The sequence below is a fragment of the Schistocerca americana genome, chromosome 11, assembly GCF_021461395.2.
Source record: "Schistocerca americana isolate TAMUIC-IGC-003095 chromosome 11, iqSchAmer2.1, whole genome shotgun sequence".
NCBI lineage: Eukaryota > Metazoa > Arthropoda > Insecta > Orthoptera > Acrididae > Schistocerca > Schistocerca americana.
This window is the reverse complement of record NC_060129.1, coordinates 84,921,016-84,933,696: the sequence shown is the minus strand read 5'-3', so window position 1 is coordinate 84,933,696 and position 12,681 is coordinate 84,921,016.

The following is a 12,681-nucleotide window of genomic DNA, read 5'->3' as shown; positions in this document are numbered from 1 at the left end:
AAACCGACGTCAATGATATAGGTCTGTAGTTCGATGGATTACTCCTAATAACCTTCTTAAACACTGGTGCGACCTGCGCAATTTTCCAATATGTAGGTACAGATCTATCGGTGAGCGAGCGGTTGTATATGATTGCTAAGTAGGGAGCTATTGTATCAGCGTAATCTGAAAGGAACCTAATCGGTATACAATCTGGACCTGAAGACTTGCCCGTATCAAGCGATTTGAGTTGCTTCGCAACCCCTAAGGTATCTACTTCTAAGAAACTCATGCTAGCAGCTGTTCGTGATTCAAATTCTGGAATACTCCACTCGTCTTCCCTGGTGAAGGAATTTCGGAAAACTGTGTTTAATAACTCCGCTTTAGCGGCACAGTCGTCGGTAACAGTACCATCGGCACTGCACAGCGAAGGTATTGACTGCGTCTTGCCGCTTGTGTACTTTACATACGACCACAATTTCTTCGGATTTTCTACCAAATTTCGAGACAATGTTTCGTTGTGGAACCTATTAAAGGCATCTCGCATTGAAGTCCGTGCCAAATTTAGCGCGTCTGTAAATTTTAGCCAATCTTCGGGATTTCGCGTTCTTCTGAACTTCGCATGCTTTTTCCGTTGCCTCTGCATCAGCATTCGGACCTGTTTTGTGTACCATGGGGGATCAGTTCCATCTCTTACCAATTTATGAGGTATGAATCAATTGCTGTTGCTACTATATCTTTGAATTTGAGCCGCATCTCGTCTACATTTGCATAGTCAGATCGGAAGGAATGGAGACTACCTCTTAGGAGGGCTTCTAGTGACACTTTATCCGCTTTTTTAAATAAAATTATTTTGCGTTTGTTTCTGATGGATTTGGAAGAAACGCTATTGAGCCTAGCTACAACGACCTTGTGATCACTAATCCCTGTATCAGTCATGATGCTCTCTATCAGCTCTGGATTGTTTGTGGCTAAGAGGTCAAGTGTGTTTTCGCAACCATTTACAATTTGCGTGGGTTCGTGGACTAACTGCTCGAAATAATTTTCGGAGAAAGCATTTAGGACAATCTCGGAAGATGTTTTCTGCCTACCACCGGTTTTGAACAAGTATTTTTGCCAACATATCGAGGGAAGGTTGAAGTCCCCACCAACTATAACCATATGGGTGGTGTATTTATTTGTTACGAGACTCAAATTTTCTCTTAACTGTTCAGCAACTATATCATCGGAGTCTGGGGGTCGGTAGAAGGAGCCAATTATTAACTTAGTTCGGCTGTTAAGTATAACCTCCACCCATACCAATTCGCACGGAGTATCTACTTCGACTTCACTACAAGATAAAGCACTACTGACAAACACTCCACCACCAATTCTGCCTAATCTATCTTTCCTGAACACCGTCTGAGACTTCGTAAAAATTTCTGCAGGCTTTAGACAGGTTTCTGTACCTATAACGATTTCAGCTTCTGTGCTTTCTATTAGCGCTTGAAGCTCAGGGACTTTCCCAGCACAACTACAACAATTTACAACAACAATTCCGACTGTTCCTTGATCGAAGCACGTCCTGTATTTGCCACGCACCCTTTGAGATTGCTGCCCACCCCGTACTTTCCCGAGGCCTTCTAACCTAAAAAACCGCCCAGTCCACGCCACACAGCCACCGCTACCCATGTAGCCGCCAGTTCAGAGTAGTGAACTCCTGACCTATTCAGCAGAACCCGAAACCACACCACCCTATGGCGCAAGTCAAGGAATCTGCAGCCAACATGGTCGCAAAACAGCCTGAGCCTCTGATTCAGACCCTCCACCCGGCTCTGCACCAAAGGTCTGCAGTCGGTTCTGTCAACGATGTTGCAGATGGTGAGCTTTGCCTTCATCTCGTAAGCAAGACCGGCATCCTTCACCAAATCAGATAGCCGCTGGAATCCAGAGAGAATTTCCTCAGATCCAAAGCGACACACATCATTAGTGCCGACATGTGCCACCACCTGCAGCTGGCTGCACCCTGTGCTCTTCATGGCATTCGGAAGGATCCTTTCCACATCAGGAATGACTCCACCCGGAATGCACACGGAGTGCACACTGGATTTCTTCCCCTCCTTAGCCGCCATATCCCTAAGGGGCCCCATTACGCGCCTAAAATTGGAGCTGCCAACTACCAATAAGCCCACCCTCTGTGATGGCCCACACCTTGAAGGCTGAGAATCATCCTCTGAAACAGGGCAGGCAGCTGCATCTGGCTCAGCTAGAGACAGTGCCTGAAACCTGTTTCTCAGACGCACCGAGGAGGCTTTCTGATCAGCCTCTGGGGACGTCTTTCGCTGCCTGCCACGCCTTGGAACGACCTCCCAATTAACCACAGGCCAGGGCTCAGCCCCACTGCAGGCAGCAACCGGGCAACCACAGTGGCAAACCGATCTGGGGACGGACGGGACGAGGTTGACATCCCTCTGATACCCAAGTCCGGCTCCCCACAGTGGTGCCCATTGGCAACAGCCTCAAGGTGCGCGACCGAAGTCAGCGCCGCTTGCAGCTGTGAGCGAAGGGATGCCAACTCAGCCCTCATCCGAACACAGCGATCACAGTCCCTGTCCATTCTAATCGATGTTGAACAACAGTTACTGAAACACGAGTCCGTGCCTGGATAACGCAAGGAAAACACGCAAAGAATGTATTAACTAACCTGTACAAATGCCTAACGACTGCACTACAATCTGCCTGAATTTACGATTACAGTAACAAACTCGAAATTACACCTCCTATACGAAACTCAAACGCAATTTAAGTTAGAATCTACGAAGTAAACACTAAAGCGCGATGCCACAACTCTCAAATACTATAATACGCCCGAAATTTATGAATTAAACAATGCAAGTACCCAAAAACACGCAAAGAAATTAAGAATTAAAAGTATGTAACATACGTAAGCTAGGGGTATACGACTTGCTGCTGCAGCTGCTTATCCAACGGCGGCAGGGAGCACACCATATAGATATCTTGTCTAAATCATTTTGAATTTGTCTTCATCTGATGAGTTTACTAGAAAAACATCTGTAAACAAAGACAGCTACTCAGATTGTCTCCTATATCATTTATGTAAATTAGGAACGAAAGATGCCCGATAACACTTCCTTGGGGAACCAACTAATTACTTCAGTACCATTACAAGACTATCAGTTCCTGTGAATTGTGACCTTACTGACAGAATATCAGGAATCTAGTGCCATGACTGTGACAACAATGAAGGCACATAATTTGACTGGAACCTACTTATGACAAATGATGTTAACAGCCTTCCAAAAATCTAAAATTATGGTATCAACTTGAGATACGCTATCACTAGCATTCATCACTACATGTGAATATAAAACCAGTCATGTTTCACCAATATATTCGGAATCTCCGCTAATTATGTGTCAATAGATCATTTTCTTTAAAGTATTTCACAATGTAGGAACTCACTATTTGTTCCAGTAGTTGGGTCCCACATTTCGCATATAGTGACAGAATGTGGGCTGTGATATGAACATGACCTCATGCTTGTGAGGAACTACCTAATAGGCGAAGACTTTTACAGAGACTCCAGCTGCATGGCATCAAAACATAAGTAAAGATACACTATGTGATCAGAAGTATCCACAGACCTTGCTGAAAACGACTTACAAATTCATGGCGCTCTCCATCAATAATGCTGGAATTCAATATGGTGTTCACTTACCCTTAGCCATGATAACACCTTCCACTCTCGTAGGCGTACGTTCGAATCAGGTGCTGGAACGTTTCTTGGGGAATGACAGCTCATTCTTCATTCTTCATGGAGTGCTGCACTGAGGAGAACTATCGATGTCGATTGGTGATGCCTGGCTCATAGTCTGTGTTCGAAAACAACCCGGATTCTGGTCAAGACTCTGTGCAGGCCAGTCCATTACAGGGATGTCATTGTTGTGTAACCACTCCGCCACAGGCCGTGCATTATGAACAGATGCTCGATCGTGTCGAAAGATGGAATCGTCATTCCCGAATTGCTCTTCAACAGTGGGAAGCAAGAAGGTGCTTAAATCATCAATGTAGGTCTGTGCTGTGATAGTGCCAAGCAAAACAAGTGGTGCAAGCCCCATCCATGAAAAAACGACCACAACACAACACTACCACCTCCGAATGTTACTGTTGGCACTACATACTCTTTTTTTTGTGGTTTTAGGGCGCACAACTTCAATGGTCATTAGCGCCCTTACTACGTTAAGAATGCACCGCGAGGCACAAGTTTAAAAAAACAACTAAAAGGGAAAACACGATAAAAGACAGACTGATAGGCAGAGGATTAAAAAACAGCATCATCAAATGTCCTTAGAGAGGTGTGTCAAATTGATAAAACGAAGGACACGAGCAGCTGCTCATGGGTCATCTGCTAAAATGGCATCTAAAGTACATGGCAGGTTAAGATCGAGACGCAGTGTGTTGAAATCCGGACAGGACATTAAAATGTGGCGGACCATCAGCAATTGCCCACATGGGCAGAACGGCGCCGGCGCAGCAGTCAGCAGATGGCGATGGCTGAACCGGCAGTGTCCAATGCGTAACCGGGCCAAAACGACCTCCTCCCGCCGAGAAGGGCGGGAGGAGGACGTCCAAGCCGCGGGAAGAGGTTTCAAGGCCCGAAGCTTGTTGTCTGTAAGTGCAGCCCAATCGGCATGCCACAGCGATAAAATGCGCCGACAAATGATCCTGCTACAGTCTGAGGAAGGGACACAACAAGAAGCTGTCCGAGGCTGGAGGACCGCAGCCTTGGCCGCGGCATCTGCAGCTTTGTTCCCAGGGATACCGACATGGCCAGGGACCCACATAAAGCTAACTGGAGAACCGACGTCCACCAGCTGCTGAAGAGATCCGGTGCACGAAAGGGTGAACCGGATACGGATCACTGAGGCTCTGGATGGCGCTCAGGGAATCGGAGCAGATGACATAAGCAGAATGTCGGTGGCGGCAGATGTAAAGAACAGCCTGGTAGAGGGCAAAGAGCTCAGCTGTGAAGACTGAACAATGGCCATGGAGCCGGTAGTTTAAACTTTGTGCCCCGACAATAAAAGAACACCCGACCCCGTCATTGGTCTTTGAGCCATCGGTATAAATGAAGGTCCTATTGATGAACTTTGAACAAAGTTCAACAAAACGGGAGTGGTAGACCGAACCGGGGGTAACCTCTTTTGGGAGCGAGCTGAGGTCAAGGTGAACGCGGACCTGAGCCTGGAGCCAAGGTGGCGTGTGGCTCTCGCCCACTCGAAAGGTTGCAGGGAGTGAAAAATTAAGGTGTTTAAGGAGGCGATGAAAGCGAACTCCAGGGGGTAGCAGGGCAGAGACATACAACCCGTATTGACGGTCGAGAGAGTCGTCAAAAAAGGAGCGATAAGACGGGTGGTCGGGCATTGACAGTAGCCGACAGGCATACCGACAAAGCAGTATATCGCGCCGGTAGGTGAGTGGCAATTCGCCAGCGTCAGCATGAAGACTCTCTACGGGACTAGTATAAAACGCTCCGATCGCAAGTCGTAAACCCCGATGTTGTATGGAGTTGAGGCGGCGTAAGATGGATGGCCGTGCAGAGGAGTATATAAAGCTCCCATAATCCAGCTTGAAGCGGACGATCGACCGATATAGACGAAGCAGGACGGTTCGATCCGCTCCCCACGACATACCACTGAGAACACGGAGGACATTTAAAGAACGGGTACAACGGGCAGCCAAATATGACACATGTGGAGACCAGCTAAGTTTCATGTCAAATGTAAGACCTAAAAATTTTGTTGTCTCCACGATTGGGAGAGCAACAGGACCGAGTCGTAAGGACGGTGGGAGAAACTCTTTGTAGCGTCAGAAGTTAATACAGACCGTCTTCTCGGCAGAAAAACGGAAGCCATTGGCGACACTCCAGGAGTAAAGACGGTCAAGAGAACGCTGAAGACAGAGCTCCAGGACACGTGTACACTGCGCGCTGCAATAGATGGTAAAATCGTCCACGGAAAGGGAGCCTGATACATCAGCTGGGAGGCAATCCATTATTGGATTGATCGCGATGGCGAAGAGAGCGACGCTCAAAACTGAGCCCTGTGGCACCCCATTCTCCTGGCGAAAGGTGTCTGACAGGACAGAACCCACACGTACCCTGAACCGTCGATCCATTAAAAAAGAACGAATAAAAAGAGGGAGGCGACCGCGAAGGCCCATGTATGCATGGTGCGGAGAATGCCCGCCCTCCAACAGGTGTCGTAAGCCTTCTCCAAATCAAAGAACACAGCCGCGGTCGGGCGCTTCCGCAAGAAGTTATTCATAATGAAGGTCGACAAGGTAACCAAATGGTAAACAGCAGAGCGGCGCCTACGAAATCCACATTGTACATTGGTAAGTAGGCGTCGAGACTCGAGCAGCCAAACCAATCGAGAGTTAACCATTCGCTCCATCACTTTACAGACACAGCTGGTAAGCGAGATGGGTCGATAACTGGAAGGCAAGTGCTTGTCCTTCCCCGGCTTAGGAATCGGGACAACAATAGACTCGCGCCAGCATGCGGGAACACGTCCCTCAATCCAGATGCGATTGTAAGTATGAAGAAGAAAACCTTTACCCGCAGGAGAAAGGTTCTTCAGCATCTGAATATGAATAGAATCAGGCCCTGGAGCGGAGGACCGTGATCGGCCAAGTGCGTTTTCGAGTTCCCGCATGGTGAATGGGGCATTATAACTTTCACGATTCGAGGAGCGGAAGTTAGGTGGCCTAGCCTCCTCTCCCTGTTTGCGGGGGAGGAAGGCAGGGTGGTAATGAGCGGAGCTCGAAACCTCGGCGAAAAAGCGGCCGAAGGCATTGGAGACATCCTCAGGGGCCACAAGGACGTCATTCGCGACCGTCAAGCCAGAAACTGGTGAGTGGACCTTAGTGCCAGATAGCCGAGCCGGCGCAGGCCACCCCAGACAACAGAAGGAGGAGTAAAACTGTTGAAGGTGCTTGTGAAAGCAGCCCAGCTGGCTTTCTTGCTTTCTTTAATAATACGACGACACTGAGCACGTAATCGTTTATAATTGATACAATTCGCCACTGTAGGGTGGCGTTTAAAGGTGCGTAAAGCACGTCGACGAGCATGTAAAGTGTCTCTACATGCTGCAGTCCACCAGGGGACCGGTACGCGACGTGGAGAAGAAGTAGGGTGAGGGATGGAATATTCAGCAGCAGCGAGAATGACTCCCGTGAGGTGTGCGACCTGACGATCGCAGCTTGTGAAGGTTTGATCCTGAAAGGTCGCCCCGGAAGAGAAGAGCCCCCAGTCTGCCTTGGAGATGGTCCAACTAGAGGAGCATGGAGAGGGGGTATGCTGCAGGAGATGGATAACACACGGGAAGTGGTCGCTCGAATATGTATCAGAAAGTGCATACCACTCAAACCGGCGTGCAAGTTGGGGAGTACATATAGAGAGGTCTAAATGGGAATAAGTGTGAGATGTGTCCGAAAGAAAAGTAGGGGCGCCAGTATTGAGGCAGACAAGGTTGAGCTGGTTGAAAAGGTCTGCTAACAGGGAGCCCCTCGGGCAGGATGCTGGAGAGCCCCAAAGGGGATGGTGGGCATTGAAGTCTCCAGTTAACAAAAATGGTGCAGGTAGCTGAGCAATAAGTTGCATCATGTCTTCCCTGGTAACAGCAGATGACCATGGAGTGTAAACGGTACAAATGGAAAATGTAAAAGTGGGGAGAGTAATGCGGATGGCAACTGCCTGCAGGCTGGTGTGCAACGTGATGGGATCATAGTAAATATCATCCCGGACCAGCAACATAACCCCTCCATGAGCCGGGATACCTACCACAGGGGGTAGGTCAAAACGCACAGAGGTGTAGTGTGCCAAGGCAATTTGATCGCATGGGCGTAGCTTCGTTTCCTGGAGGGCTACGACGAGCGGACGGTGCAAGCGGAGCAGCAACTTCAAGTCCTCTCGATTGGAGCGAATGCTGCGAATATTCCAGTGAATAAGTGCCATCGTAAGGAAAGGAAGATAAAAGAAGGGGTCACCTCGAAGGCCGCGGAGGGCCTGGCTTCGAGCGAGCACTGCCGCCGCTATCAGTAGGCGGACAGTCTTCTTCCATTGGGTCTATCGGTTCATCGTCCATCTTGGGAAGATGGCCGGGAGGGGGAGCTTCCTCCGCCGGTGAACGGCCAGATGTTCGGCTACCAGCGGTGCAGCCAGGCGAAACGGATGACGGCCTGGGGCGGCAACCGCTGGGTGGTGCAGGAGAAGAAATGCACTGTGGCGGAGAAGGAGAACTGTGCTTCCTAGGAGCCGTCTTGAAAGGACGTTTGGTGGAAGTACCGGTCGAAGGCTGGGAGGTCGAGGTACGTAGGAAGTCTGCACACGACGGTTCCTTCTTAAAGGCCCGTGCATCTGACTTCTGGGTCTTCGTCTTGGCAGAAGCTGATGAAGGTGCTTGTGTCTGAGGGATGATGGGAGGAAGAGGAGACGTCGGCCGGGCGATCTTAGCACTGGCCGAACGGACGACCTTGGTGCTGAAGGTCAGATCGCATATCTGGGTTGCCACCTCCCTGGTAGTCTGAGGAGAGGCGAGGACAGTACTGTACTTCCCCGCTGGGAGCAGCGTGGGCTTCCTACTAGCCAATAGCTTGCGAGCAGCCGAGGTGGACACTTTCTCTTTGACCCAAATTTCTTGGATACAGCGTTCTTCCTTATACACAGGACAGTCGCGGGACAATGCGGCATGGTAACCCTGACAGTTCACACAACGAGGAGACGGAGGTGGACAGTCACCCTCATGGGCATCCCTGCCACAAGTGACACATTTAGCCGCATTGGAACAAGACTGTCGAGTGTGATTGAAACGCTGACACTGGTAACAGCGCGTAGGTGTCGGGACATAGGGGCGAACAGAAATAACCTCATAGCCCGCCTTGATGCGCGATGGCAGCTTAACACTATCGAAGGTCTAGAAAAGTGTCCGGGTCGGTACAAGGTCATTGTTGACCTTTTTCATGACCCTATGGACAGCCGTCACGCCCTGCTCAGCGAAGAAAGATTGAATCTCCTCGTCAGTCAGTCCGTCGAGGGAGCTAATATAGACCACACCACGAGACGAATTCAAAGTTCGGTGAGCCTCCACCCGCACAGGGAACGTGTACAGGAGTGTGGCCCGAAGCAGTTTTTGTGCCTGAAAGGCGCTCTCAGTTTCTAGTAATAAGGTACCGTTACGCAACCTGGTACAAGATTTGACAGATCCGGCTATGGCATCTACACCCTTCTGGATAACGAAAGGGTTGACAGAGGAAAAATCCTTTCCGTCCTCAGATCGAGAAACGACGAGGAACTGTGGGGCAGGCGGTAGTACTTTTGTCACTGACGGCTGGTCACGTTTCCGTTTTTGGGCAGAAGTCGAGACAGATGGAGTGAAATCCATTGCGGAGGAATCCCCCATGATTGCCAGCGTCTCCGATGGCGCGCTCCTTCCTTGTGGGGACCCTCTCAGAGGACACTCCCGCCTTAGGTGAATGTTTACACCTCAGGTCACACCTCCCGAGAACCAGACGGAGGGACCAATCGGCATGGTCAGAAGGTATCAGCTCAGGCAATCACCCCTCCCCGGGCCTGGCCTTTACCAGGGGGTACGCGCGTGCCTTACATGTCTACCCAGGGCGGGGAATTACGCGTTACCCCGTCACCGGCTACGCGTGCGAACGCGTGGGTCGGCCTTCAGGCACGCACAGGGAGGAAGGAAGAAGAGGAAAAGGAGGAGAGAGAGGGAGAGAGAGGACAGACTGTCTCAAACGCCGAGGCGGAGACCAGAGAAGGCAAGGAGAAGAAGGTAATGAGAAGGCAAGGAGAAGAAGGCAATGAGAAGAAGACAAGGAAAGAGTAAGGAAGACAGTGAGGTGGAAAAGAGCAAAGAAAGGAACCAACCAAAGGAAGGAAGAAACGAGAAGTGAAATAGCAAAATGACCGCAAATAGAGGTCGTGGAACCGTCCGTCTCTGGACGCAGGCGCTAACGACCCCCTTGAGGGGGTGGGACTCCTTTTAGTCGCCTCTTACGACAGGCAGGAATACCTCGGGCCTATTTTAATCCCCGAACCCGCAGGGGGGACTACATACTCTGGCAGATGACATACACAGGGCATTCGTTGTACCCCCCCCCCCCCATTGGGTCACCGTACCGTAAGTCGTCACTCCACACAATGTTGTTCCACTGTTCAATCGTCCGATGTTTACGCTCCTTACACCAGGCGAGGCGGCGTTTGGCATTCACTGGCATGATATGTGGCTTATCTACATCTACGTGATTACTCTGCCATTCACAATGAAGTGCCTGGCAGAGGGTGCAATGAACCACCTTCAAGCTGTCTCTCTACCGTTCCATTCTCGAATGGCACGCGGAAAAAGTGAGCACTTAAGTTTTTCTGTGCGAGCCCTCATTTCTCTTATTATATCGTCATGATCATTTCTCCATATGTAGGTGGGTGCCAACAGAATTTCGAAATTGGAGAAGAAAACTGGTTATTGAAATTTCATGAGAATATCCCGTCAGAAAGAAAAACGCGTTTGTTTTAATGACTGCCACTCCAATTCGCATATCATGTCTGTGGCACTATCTCTCCCATATTGCGATAATACAGAACGAGCTGCCCTTCTTTGAACTTTTTCGATGTCATCCGTCAGTCCCACCTGATGCAGATCCCATACCGCACAGCAATACTTCAGAAAAGGGTGGACAAGCATGGTGTAAGCAGTCTCTTTCGTAGACCTGTTGTACCTTCTAAGTTTTCCGCCAATGAATCACAGTCTCTGGTTTGCTCTACCCACAATATTATGTGTGTGTTCGTTCCAAAGTAGGTTAGTGGTAATTGTAAACCTTAAGTATTTAGTTGAATTTACAGCCTTCAGATTTGTGTGACTTATCACATAATCGAAATTTAGCTTATTTCTGTGAATAAATTCACACTTTTCGTTCTTCAGGGTCAATTTCGACTTTTCGCACCATACAGATATCTTACCTAAATCATTTTGCAAGTTGTTTTGATCATCTGATGACTTAACAAGACGGTAAATGACAGCATTATCTGCAAACAATCTAAGACAGCTACCCAGATTGCCTCCTATGTCATTAATATAGATCAGGAACAATAGAGGGCTGTAACACTTCCTTGTGGAACGCCAATGACTTTCCATCTATTACAACGAACTGTGACTTTTCTGACAGGATATCACGAATCCAGTCGCATAACGGAGGCGATACTCTGTAGGCATGCAGTTTGGTTAGAAGACGCTTGTGAGGAACGGTGTCGAAAGCCTTATATAAATCTGAAAATATGGAATAAATTTGACATCCCCTGTAGATAGCACTTATTACTTCATGAGTATAAAGAGCTAGTTGTGTTTCACAAGAACGATATTTTCTGAAACCGTGCTGTGTGTCAATAAATCTTTTTCTTTGAGGTACTTCATAGTGTCTGAATACAGTATATGTTCCAAAACCCTACTGCAAATCAACATTAGTGATATAGGACTGTAATTCAACGGATTACTCCTACTTCTCTTTTTGGGTATTGGTGTGACTTTAGCAATTTTCCAGTCTTTAGGTACAGATTTCTGTGAGCAAGCGGTTGTATATAGTTGCTAAATATGGAGCTATTTTATCAGCATACTCTGGGAGGAACCTGACTGGTATGCAATCAGGACCAGAGGCCTTGCCTTTATTAAGTGATTTAAGCTGTTTTGCTACACCGAGGATATCTACTATGTTTCTCATCTGGGCAGTTGTTCTTGATTGGAATTCAGGAATATTTACTTCGTCTTCTTTGGTGAAGGAGTTTCGGAAAACCGTGTTTAGTAAGTCTGCTTTAGTGGCACTGTAATCAGTGACTTCACCGTTGTTATCGCGCAATGAAGGTATTGATTGCGTCTTGCCATTAGTGTGCTTTATGTATGACCAGAATCTCTTTGGGTTCTTTGGCAGATTTCGAGACAGAATTTCGTTGTGGAAATTATTAAAAGCATCTCACATTGAAGTATGCATCATATATCGAACTTTTGTAAAACTTTGCCAATCTTATGGATTTTGAGTTCTTTTTAATTTGGCATGCTTTATTCACTGCTTCTGCAACAACTATCTGACCTGTTTTGTGTACCATGGGGGATCAGTACCATCACTTATTAATTTATGTGGTATATATCTCTCAATTGCTGTCGATACTATCTTTTTTGGAAACATTTCACAACTTTTCTACACTTACATCATCAGATCGGAAGGAGTAAACTGTCTCTTAAAAAGATGTTAAGAGTATTTTTATCAGCTTTTTTAAATAGATATACTTTGCGTTTCTTTTTGATGGTTGTGAGTGTTATGGTATTCAGCCGAGCAGCAACTGCCTTATGGTCGCTAATTCCTGTATTCGACACAATACTCACTATTTGTCGACGATTATTTGTTGCTAATGTCAAGTATGCTTTCGCAACCATTTACGCTTCGAGTGGGCTGATGAACTGATTGTTCAAAATAATTTGCTGAGAATGTATTCAGTACAATTTCGGATGAAGTTTGATGCCTGCCAATGGCTTTAAACATATGATTTTTCCAGCATATTGAGGGTAGGTTAAAGTCACCACCGACTATAATTTTATGAACGGGGTACTTATTTGTAATGAGACTCGCTACAAGGTAAAC